Genomic DNA, 7,868 nt, shown 5'->3' with positions numbered 1-7,868 from the left:
CTCCCACCTTAACAATAAAGGAAGGGTGGGTTGGTCATGACCCCGTGATGCATATTCCCACCCTCCCTAGGAGTCTTCAACCCTAGGTTGCCACTCCATGATGGAACACATATTACCATCTTTTGAATGTAACATCACCAGATTTCTCCTTGTGGGAAAGTGCCTCTGTCTCTTTGTTCTTTCTTGATCATATTTTTGGTTCAGATAGAACCCATCTTATATCCTTGCCTCTGCCAGCGGGAGGGCAATAATTTTGGAAGGACATTAACAGTCTATCATTTTGTACATGCTTCTGATAGATCAATGAAAGTGCCAAAGGTATTGCGGAACAGTAATCAAATGGTATGTAAGGGTGAAGAGCTACATAGACTACTCCACTGGCTTAAGCAAACAGATAGGAAGACATGAACAAGCTTCCTGGAGAGGGAATCTAAAAAGACCAGTCACAGTGAGCAAGAGATAGGAAATCAAGCATAGCTATATTGGTGTCAGTCGTACTTTCTTTAAAGTCCAAGGGAGATGTGTCAGCATCTACAAATAAGAGCAAGATCAAGACATGAGAACCTATCCCCTCATTGCCTGCCACTTGCACTGAATATGCTGGTATTATCTACTTTCTCAGTCACTTTATTCAGCTGAGGAAATAAGTCTGGTAAAACGTGTCATATGTCTTCCCCAGGAACAAGTCCACAACATGTGAGTGGTTTTGATCTAGAACATAATTCTTCTCTGGTGTTACTAGCAAAATCAGTGGTATCACCTTATGAGTCATCTTGTACAGCAGCAGTTTTTTGAAGGTGTTCTGCTTTCTAATGCTGCATATCTTTTAATAACTCTTTTTTCCAAAGTCCTCAGGCCCCAGGAAGCCAATTTATAACATATCTCTTTTTAAATATGTGTGCCAGAAACCCACACATTCAGATGTCAAGCACAGGATCTTGACATTAAGTTCTTAAACCTGTGGCTGAGATCCTAAAAATAAGCACCAACATTTTCAGGAGGGATGAAATCTAAATAGCTTCAAACACACATCAAGCAATGATGTATTTGGTCCTTTTGAAAAGCCAGAAAGAGACAGGGCTTGTAATGCAGGGCTCATTTTCTACCCTGTGTGAAGTGTTTTACAGCATTTTACACTGGTTTCTCTGTAGAGTGATATCCATCCATTAGAGGACTGGACCAGGGTCCAGGAATTTTCAGCACCTCTTACTGTTGACCTGTTCTCTCGGTTGCAGTTTCACTTTCTATAAAATGAAAGGTGGGGAGGGGGGATAAAAATGTAAGGGGAAAAGAAGAAATTATGGTGATCGGATTTATGAAGCAGATTGAGAACTCTTGATGAAAACAGGACAGAAGAGCCAGCAGTTATTATGGGGCACCATATTCATGCTGGACTAGAATGTGTACAAATAGGCTTGTCAGAAGCTCCCCAGGAAAAGGGGTCCCTGAATTTTTTCCTATATTTATACACAGATGTAAGTATAATTATTATAGGACTGCACAGTCCTTATATAATGACAGGGAAATTGCTTCTCTGTCCTATAACTGTCATATAACCAACCCTCTGCCTAATAAATTGTTGCCCAGTTGTTCTGCTGGAGAAACTTCTGTTACTGCCCCAAAAACATCAAAAATGAATCTAAACTACCTGGCTTTCGGAGAGCAAACAGTGGCTGTACCTGGTAAATTACTTCCCTGGCAACTCTTTATACTAACAAAGCATGTTCCTTCTGTGCAGGCAGATCCCAGGAGGCAAGAGCATTCAGCATTTCATAACTTGGGATCCCAGCGGCAGGACTGGGCCTTGGGGTTTTTTATTTTGTTTTGTTTGTTTGTTTGTTTGTTTTGTTTGTTTCTATGACTGGCAGTCTCCTAAGCAACAAAATGGGTAGGAGGAAAAATAGCAACTAGGCTAATAACAAAACTAGGGAAAATCCCAGCCTGAGTCATTGTAGGATAGGGAATTAGCAGTCCCCTTGAGACTTGTGACACTTATTCAACAGAAAAAGTTGTTCAAGATTATCATCCTGTCACCTGATGAAGATATGGAGTATGTTGTTAATGGTCTTCCTAATTGTAGAGCAAAACTTTCTCCTTGCCTTGCCTTCTGCTTGCTTTTAATAAAGCAGTATTTTAACAATTGAAGAGCGATGCAGTCCTCACTTCATCAGGAGCTAAATTCACATAGAAGCCAGATTTTGTTCCCAGATTGTCTTTCAATGGGAAAAAAGCCTGGCATTTCTACAGGCTTGCTCTTGCTTTTCAAGCCACGAGTAGGAGCAGAATCTGACTCTTCAGTCACTTCCATAAGGGCAGCTCCTGTATAGCTTATAGCTTCCTCATTTCTCTACAGAGGCCTCATATGAGATGTCTTCTATCTGAAGGATGAGGTTTTTTAGGGCTGACACTTGCTTTATCTGCATTTATGCTGATGTTCCAAGCATATTCCTACAAACCAGAAAACTGTCCAAGTGTGTTTCTGGAGAATACAATGGTCAGTTCTGAGTTAACACTTCCACAGGAAGCTGCAGTTCAATAATCAGGTGTTTTGGTTTGTCCTACTTCCAGAAGGATCAAAGAACTCTCAGAATAGCCTTTGACTGAACTCAGGTATATCCGAAAATGCACACTGATTTGTGTAGGTGCCACCCTTGCTCTAAATGCCCTGCAGGTTCTTTTCTATTTTCAAGGGCTTTCAGTACATGCATCGCTTTAATTAACATGCAGTGATACGTTGATATTGCCTCTTATTGTGTATGACTACATACTACATGGCTTCTCAGCATTCGAGCTTCTTTTCTCATCATCCTCTTGTCATTTGGTTCAGGCCTTTTCATATTGATAATGCAATTGAGTCAGCTATGTCTAATAATCCTCATCATTTTAACAGAAAACAATAATACAACCAAGCAGCAGAATTAACGAAGTATAGTTTCCTCAGAAATTGTGTCCCCACCCACACACAGTCTGTAACCCTCAATTTCCATCATAAGTGTGCCAAAAACCCACCCTCAGTTTCCTCTGCTCTCTTCTTAGAGAGGGCACCCCCCAATCCCCACCCCCGGCTCTTTTCAGACAAGACCTAATTACTGACCTTATCACACCCCCCTTTCCCTTTTAAAGGCACTAGCGTGCGGTCTGTACTCCACACAGCCACCTTTTTTTACAGAGCTTGTAGGAAATGCTTACTTTTCTGATCTCTTTCACGTTGCCAGTTTGGCTGAAGGCAGTCAGCTGGTTCACAAGTTATTAAGGAGAGGCTGAGAGATAGGCAGTATGAGCTCTCTCCCTTTCTTCAGGAAAAGAGGATAAAACTCTTTTATTAGAAGCCCAAGTCTTTATATCTATTGACCTGGGTTTTTAGGGGTGTCTTTATCCCACAGAGCTGATGATTTTGTTGATGACTTATTGCGTATATTCCCACATATTATCTAATCATTACATTTTGCCATCATCCACTGAGGACAATAGAAATGTTTTAGTATAATGGTTAATTTGTCCATTTGGCTGTGAGAGACTGGAAACTACATTTAACCAAACAATTCCCTTCTTTTTTAAACAGCTTGGAAGTTTCCAGGGACCTTGCCTGATTCCTGATTCCCCTCCCTTACTGTTCCTTGTCTTCTAAATTGGCTCATGTTGCCAAAAGTGCTCGCTGCCCAAGGAGTGGATGGCATGGCTTCCTGTCGGGCTGTCAACGTAGTTCTTTTAATCAGTCAGGGATTTGTTGCTGAATGAAAGAAATCTCCCCCAGACATCTTTCAAGTGAATGGTCCCCACAGAATTCCCAACCCAAGTTGTCGTGGGAAACTGGGTAAAAAGGTTTTAGAAATCAAACTCTGGTCTCAAGCACGTTAGGATTTACAGGGTCAGATCCAGCATTGCTAAGGCCAGGAGAAGTTTGACTATGGACTCAGTGAGTACAGGATTAAGCCCATTGCCACTTAGCTACCATGGTGACAGAAACCTTAGAAATTTCTGAGATGTTGCTGGTGTGCTGGACTAATTTCAAGCCTAAATTTGGAATACTCTACAGCAAGTTTAACATTGCCATTTAAATTATAGTCAACTATCTTTTATCCTAAAATGTGGTTTTGCAAATTCTCTTCCTTTTCATCTAGAAAAAATGACTGCTCAACAAAGATCACGATTTCCTTTTAAGCAGGTTCTGTTTCCACTCTTGTGTTTGGAAAATGCTGCTGTTCTTTAGTGAAGAGCCCTCTGAGACACTCAGCTTTCTGTGAGGTCAGAACTCCTCACCCACTTGCTGTAGTCTTCTCCTGACACATCATTGTATTAACGTTGCTGGTGGGTTTCTCTAAAATGGCTGTGTGTTTTGAAGCTGAGGAAGAGGTGGAGTCAGTAATTTCACAGAGTATTGTAGCACCATGTCAACATTTGGGTTTAGTCCTCTAAGGAAAACCTGCTGCACTTCATATAGAAATCTAAGCTCCCTCTCAAAAAAACGTGACCTTTAAGCAGGGTGTATTTCACTAGCATACCTGTTAAACATACTATCAAGTACTTTTCATGTTTTTTCTGTAGAAAAGCAAAATGAGAAATTTGTACTACATTACTAAAATACTGTGTAAGAGAAACGTGATAGGCAAAAAATATTGATTAGCTCTAGGATGCTATGGGTTTTTAAAGTAGACCTGTGCTTAGAAGCAATTTCTTTTCCTTTGAAGCCATTTTTTATTTTAAAGCCTGTGGCTCAGTTTGAATGCTACAAGGTAGCGAGTAGGTCACTGACTGTGACTCCAAAGATCTGGGCCCATGCTGTGTTCTGCAGTCCATCTTGCTAGGTACCCTTATGCAAGTGATTTTCTTTCCCCTCAGTTCACGTGTGCTTTGTTGAGTAGTTTCTCTTGATGCTAAGAGTAAGACTTTCAATAGTCATGTGGGCCTCACTGTGTTTGCCTCACTGGAGGTACTATAGTCACATAAAAGGTAATATTTTTGCTGTTCAATAACATAGAACTCCAGAATAGTTCTGCACTGAAAGTTTACAGTATGGGAAAGTGCCATTTTAGCCTATTCAGAAAATAAATAGCTTGTTTTTTCCTGGTCACTTTTTCATCAACATAGCCATTCTGAGAGGATCTTCACCTGGCAGATCACTGAAGGATAAGATAGTTAGATCAGTGGGACTGACCAGACCGCCTAATTTGAGTGAGCCTGAGCATGGAGTAGGTGTAGGGTTAGAAATAGCTTTGTCTCAACAGCTATCTTGGTCTAGAGAACTCAGCTGGAGTTCATGATTTTCCTTGGAGGAGCTCAATCTTCTGCTGATATTATAAAGAAAGCATACAATAGATACAACACCAGATTCCTGGTAACCTGGACAAAACCCCTACATTACAGCTGAAAAAAAGCTTCATGACCATCTTATCCACATAGTCTAAAGGAAGTGACAATTTTTGGAACTTACTCTTTTTCAGTCCCTGGGACACTATGGGTCACAAGACAGCTAATTAATGGGTGAAGCCAGTGGCTGTCTCTGGATCCTTGGGAGTTCCTGGGATCCGCAGAAGTAACTAAGACAAGTAAGACTTGCTAAACAAAACGTATATATATGAAAAAAACATATATATTTGAAATATCTATTTCCTCTGCTGAACAGTGTCATACATATTGGAAAGGGTTGAAAACTGAAGGTAAAAGTACAACTCCACAGCTTCAAGGGGGACATGTAAGAGGGGAGATTGAGACTTTAATGACTCAACTAGACAATTACCCCCAGAAAGGTACCCCAGAGAGCAATCCTAGGAGAGAGATGTTCTTTCATTGGCCTTTTTTGTAATTTCTAACTTTGATTCCACACATTTCCATGCCCTTTAAATAGAACAAGGCTCCTATCAATCTCTTGATCTGCTATCCTGGCACACACGACAGTCCTATCTGCAGATGGAGCCAAGGGAGTTTTACTGCCTTTTTTTCCTAAAAAACATGTCCAGACTGCTTTTGGATTCACTGCTTCCCACCCCCATCATTCTGCTACCTCTTCCCATTTCTTTGCTGCTTACATTGCATGACTTTTCTCCCACTTGTAAGATATATGCTTTATTTTATAACGTTTCTTATGCACTAAAAAAAGTGCTAAGTCAAGCAGCTACCAGAGCTGGAAGATCTAACCTTCCTCCAATCAGCACAACCATCATGTAATGGCCATCATGTTAACTTTAAGTATAGATTATTATTATTGAGCTCGTATTACCTTGGCTGTTTGCCCAGCATGTCCTTGGTAACTCAGGGTCACAAAAAATGAGTAATACTCTGGTCCTACTCAATAAGACACAGGATCAGCATGATGAAAATGACCTTAGCATTCAAGAATCCTTTAATTTTGGCACTCTAAATTAAATTTAAAAATGGTTTAGATTGCTTTCCATGAATAATTGCTATTAACCCTTATTTCCCTTCTTGCCCCTTCCCAAGACTATTATTGATTCCCAGTTGCTTAGATGCTAAGAATATCCCTGGATAATGTTTTGGGGATTTAAAGCAATAACAAGTTTATGAAATTAATGCGATCCTGTAGGTAGCAGACAAAAGACAGTTGGATAGATTTCTCCATGCATGAGTAGCTTGATACCTGCCTCTGAGAAGGGAGCAATGCCAAGTAATGCATTTTGGCTGTGAAACTCTTGTGCAATCATTTCCCTTGGAGAATTACATTCTTCTGGTGTGGGAAGGTTTGTCACCCCTGAGCATGACCCTTTTATAATATTTCCTAGTCAACTGTTTGACACAGAGCTGACTTTCCCAGATTTCTACCTCTCGATAATGATCCCTTTAAGTGTTTTCAAAATCACACCGTAATTGGTTCAGGTCAATGTCATAGGTAACTGGTGAAGCAAACAGCAGTTAATTCAGAGACAGTTCCAGTGTCACAAGTGTTCCGCCACAAGGGACATTGCTTATCCCAAGGAAGATTCATTTTTCAAGTAGAAGCTAAAGCATAAGCCCCCCAAAACGAAACAAAAAAACCCCACCAATGCTCTTTTGTTTCCAACTAGGTAGCTAGGGAAAAAAAAAAGTCACAACATGCGAATCTAAAGAGTATGCAGAAACAATGACTGAAGTGAGAAGAGAGGATTTGGAGTAAAGTGGCCTTTCTCATAGATTAATGTGTTTCTTTTTTTGTGTTTAGAAACTAGGAACACAGACATTAAATACAGACTTACTTTTTGTGTGTTAGAGGATGGAAGTGGATGGGGGATCCTTGCTACAATCAGTTGATTGACCTGCCCTGGCACTAGCAGTAAATGACATAAAAGCCTACACTGCAGTGTCAGAATGGAAACTCCTGATATGTGACTCTGTCAAATAGAATTTTACACCTAATTATCATGGAGTGTGCTGCCTACTCATGTGTTCCTTGCTGCCTGGTTATGTTTGTGCTCAGTATCTCCCTCGTTAGTTTTACTCCTTCTTCCGGCCTGTGCCTCACTAATCAGAGCTAACTAACATTCATCAATAATCCTTTTCCTCCTCAGCCCTCTCCCAGGTAAAGCTGTATGGGTGTTTGAGAACAGGAAGACTTTGTATTTTCAAAACAAGGGCTGTCTCTTTTAGACACTCACGCAAAAGAAATGGCATTATTAGTCCATCTGTGACCTACCCATTTCCTCTTTCCCACAGCTAAAGCCAGTGTTACTTACATCTTTGTCAACACAATAAATTCCCATCATTTTTGCAAATGCTCTCTCTCTTCTAGGGATTTTCCGTTGCAGTTGGTACTGTGCGATCCTAACCACCTCTCCCTAAATTACATTTCTTTCATTTTAGGCATTCCCACACAACAGAGTGCAGCTGTGGTTGGATGTACCTTGGGTCAATATACCGAGGTGAATTAAAAGGTGTGA

Source organism: Vanellus vanellus (genome assembly GCF_965231255.1).
Source record: "Vanellus vanellus genome assembly, chromosome: 5".
Lineage (NCBI taxonomy): Eukaryota > Metazoa > Chordata > Aves > Charadriiformes > Charadriidae > Vanellus > Vanellus vanellus.
This window is presented reverse-complemented; position numbering follows the sequence as displayed.